Raw genomic sequence first — 4,404 nt, 5'->3', positions numbered from 1 at the left:
GTGTTTGCGCGGTGTGCGTCTGCTGCTGCGTGTGCGTGTGGTGGTGCGTGTCGTGTGCGTGTCGTGTTTGCGCGGTGTGCGTGTGCGTGTGCGTGTGCGTGTGCGGTGGTGTGCGCGTGCGCGTGTACAACAAGTAGGTTACGAGCGTCATAGCTAGCACACGCGCGGTAGCGAAACGTTCAATTTTGGGACCAAGCGATCGAAGGCGAGATCCAAAAAAGTACTTGTAGAATAATTGGTTCAGAAAGCCCCGCGCTATTTAATTTGTTAACCTCAGAAAAGACGTGCATGTGGTGTTAATTAGCCTTTTAGAGGACCGTTTGCGAGTCATTAGGCTTTAGAGAGCATTTGCAATTAAGAGAGGCTGCTCACCATTATTAGAGAGTCGACTCCAGAGACGCTCGTGAATATAGTGGAACTCATTGTAGGAAATAAAATGAACAGGAAATTGCAGCGGGTTTGAGCGAGGGAATTTAGAGTTGGAGCGTGCCATAATGACGCAAGAGTGAACGAAGTGGCCACTTACCGATCAATGTCCGAAACCCACCCAATAGGAGATAGGGAGAGGCGCCGAGCCGCGAAGGAAACACGTGGTCCACCGGAAAAGGGCACGGCCGCGTATAAAAAGGGGAAGGTCGGAGACGCGGAAGGGAAAGAGAAGAGAGAAGAGAGAAGTTCCCAGTCTACGACTGACGATTGCTAACTAGGCTGCCCCTCGGTCGAATAAAGAACATTTCCTGCTGACTGCCTGTTTCATCGCCTTCTTTCAATATACGGACTAACTTCTCAACACATTAACACAAACAATATTTGCACAGAGCCAGAACCTATCAATTACTAAGTTCCGCATGAGAATTTCGCAAGTTTCCTCGATACACATGAAGCGTCGTTGAATACACACACACACACACACACACACACACACACACACACACACACACACACACACACACACACACACGCACACACACACACACACCGCGCACACAACACACACACACACACACACAGCACACACGAGCTCATGCCACCCGGGCTCAGTGGCGAAATTCAAACTAATTATTTCACTTTCCAGCGGCATAAATAAATAATATATATATATTAATATACATGTGCTAGAAAAAATTAAAAATATAACAAATTAAACGACAGAATGTGTCTAAACTTTGCGTTTTGAAAACTGTAGCGTCGACATGCGACGTTTTTTGCATCCGGGTTCTTTTCATCGCGCATGTGTCAGGGGATGTTGCATATGCCAAATCAGCCAAGTGACGAACCAGATTTCTGACAAGACCGCCGCACACTATATAGCTTACTTAAGCAACTTCCTTAAGCATGCGCATCTATAGCTTACCTTAAGCATCTTCCTTAACCATCGTTTTCCCCTCGACCATCTTCTCTTAACATGTCCCTTAAACGCATTTCTTTAAACATTCTTCCTTAAGCGCGCGCATTCTATATAGCTTACCTTAACACGGTTACCTATAGCTACCTTAGCACGCGCTACCTATAGCTTACGCTTAAACATGCGCGTTACCTATTAGCTTCCTTAAGCACGCCGTACCTATTAGTCTTACCCTAAATACGCTACCTATAGCTTACCTTCAAGCACGCGTACCTATAGCTGACCTTAAGCACGCGTACTTATATGCTTACCTTAGGCACGGTATCTATAGCTTACCTAAACACGGTACCTATAGTTACCTAAGCCACGCTGTACCTTATCTTACCTTTAAGCACGCGTTACCTATAGCTTACACTTAAGCACGGGCTACTATTAGCTTATCTTTAAGCACGCGCATCTATAGGCCTTTACCTTAAGCATCCTTCGGCTGTCCGTCCTTCAGCAGGCAGATCGGCGCCGGCCGATCGTGTGACTTGATGTCACGCCCTCTCAGTCGGCCGTCATTCTAAACGCCGCACGCATGCCGTGCAGGCGCCATGTCCTGCCTCTCAGCAACCTCTTCCAGCCTTCTCCGCCTTTTCTCCGCTCTTCTTCGTTTTTCCCGGTCAGCGAAGGGTGTCGGTAACCGCACACGTCTAGCGGCGTGGCCCTGTCGTCCCCCCCATCGGCTGTGGAGTGCTCTGTGTGAGTGATCTGAACCAGTTTTGCAGACGCCACAACGCTTGCTGAGCGGTCGTTAGCAGAAGCCTCTGGGAGTTGTCCGCGGGTGGCGGGCAAATGACAGTTACGTTGTCGTGCAGCGACAATCTCTCCCCTCCCCCCACCGCCAATCCCCCGTAGTCAAAGCCGGTCTGCGTGAATTTTTTTCCTTTAGGATAATCAACAAGACAGAACATAGGCTCTGGTGAGCGCGTGCCCATTGGTGGAAGCTTGTTTCGTCGCGTCAATGACGTTGTTTGTCGAACAGCCCACATCATAATACATAATAAACCTACAATAGCCGGTAATAACGAGTACAGCACGGATGGGTCACGGCTTAAAGGTCGCCCTTGGATCGGAATCCCATTTTGTTTTTAATTATTTCCTTGTTTTCTGCTATTTTTCTACTCTTCCCGCCCGCCACAACAACACACAGCACGCACAACACGCGCGCAGGCGACAGAGCAGCAATCCCAGTGACGCGGAACAACGGCGACACTTTCGCGAAGAGAAAAATCCGTCGCAGAAACAGTGGCGCGTTGGCGTGAAGAGTGCGGGTGGGGTGGTGGTGGGAGGGGCGGAGAGGGGGCTGCCTCGCCGCGTGAGCTTACGTTTAAGGTGCGTGATAACAGTAGAGGGCGTCCATACCACCTGGCCTGAATAAGGCATCGAACAGAATTAATTCAAAATACTTCACACTGTATGACTTCGCCCTAACAACAACACTTTATAGGACTTTATTCATGTTAAATAACTACAAGATTCATGCTCTATGCTCCGCTTCGACGAAACTTTTTGCCAGCTCTATGTGACGAATTTCTGCCAAGAGTTAGTCTGAACACATTTAAAAAAAAAAAAAAAAAATAACAAAAAGATGACCAACCGGTCGCTACGCACTGAACGGATGTCACAAACTACACGACAAGACCAATTTTTACTGGTCTAATGCTTTCTAGACGCTCCGACGAGGCATCTTGTAAGCAGGAATCGATTTCTCTCCCAAGACTCCTACAGAACATACTGCCCGCACTATGACCCGTTCCACAGACTACGTCCTACCCCCCATTTCACAATCACCCTCTAATCTGTCTAACCCACGCACGCTTCAACCATTCTCACCTAATACATCAATGTATCAGCGGCATCTTTGTTGCAGCGACGCTCATGTCTTAGGCTAGACCATTCACAGCTCGTAAGAAGCAGATGCTACAATCTAACCTGCGAGCTGCATTAATGCTAAATTAATTGCACTCATAGTGCCGAATTTCGGCGAAAAAAAGTCCCAAAAGATGCCTTTTCTAGAGACGAAATATGTGCCAATTTGCATAAACATTTGCGGCGCTTACTGTTCTGTATTCCTTCCTAGAGCCGCTCTTCTAATCAGAATGAAACTTGTTTATGGAGGCGATTGATGTGACGGTGCGTAGCATTGCGGGATGGTGCTCTGTCGGCTCGCACACGGTCGCGAGCATTAGCGATTGCTTCATATACAGTTTTTGGTAAGGGTGTTATTTTATTATACTTCGCCTCCTCTACCTCCTTTCTCCTCCTCCTCCTCCTCCTCCTTCCTCCTCCTCCTCCTCCTCCTCCTCTCTCCTCCATCCTCCTCCGTCCTCCCCCCTCCTCCTCTTCCCCCTCCTCCTGCCTCTCTCTTCCTTCTCCTTCCTCCCCCTCCTCCTCCTTCCCCTCCCCTCCCTCCTCTTCTTTCTCCTCCTCCTCCCTCCTCCTCCCTCCTCCTCCTCTCCTCCTCTTCTCCTCGTCTGCCCCCCTCTTCCTTCTCTCCTCCCTCCTCCCCTCCTCCTCCCCGGCATATTAGATAGTACCAGGGTACGTTCCGGTATACCGGACCGTACCCAGGGTACGTTCCGGCAGTACCCACTACCCAGGGAGACATAGACCCTGGCAGCATAAGTTTGTATATGTACAGAGTATGTTCTCATTACAAACGGGTAAATCGCAATGCCACCTGTGACTGATTGTAAAATACTGATGCATAAGATATACATAGTTGTTCAATGTTTTGTTTTTTAACAGAAGCAGAGGATTTTCTAATGCCTGGATGTCAGGCCGTGTGTTGACATAATTAGTCTCTCACAGCCTGGTCGGGTTAGGTGTTACGACATACTGACATAGTGTCTAAACGATAGCGATACTATAGGAACCATTTGATTTTGACAATGAAGAAGTTTTTGGCATGACAACAAGAGAAGAACCAGAACAACAACAACAACGACTACGATGACGACGACAACAATAAAAACAGCAACAATGATTACGACGACGACAACAACAACGACGAC

Source organism: Priapulus caudatus, unplaced genomic scaffold (assembly GCF_000485595.1).
Source record: "Priapulus caudatus unplaced genomic scaffold, Priapulus_caudatus-5.0.1 Scaffold1291, whole genome shotgun sequence".
NCBI lineage: Eukaryota > Metazoa > Priapulida > Priapulimorpha > Priapulimorphida > Priapulidae > Priapulus > Priapulus caudatus.
Note: the sequence above shows the minus strand (reverse complement) of the source record.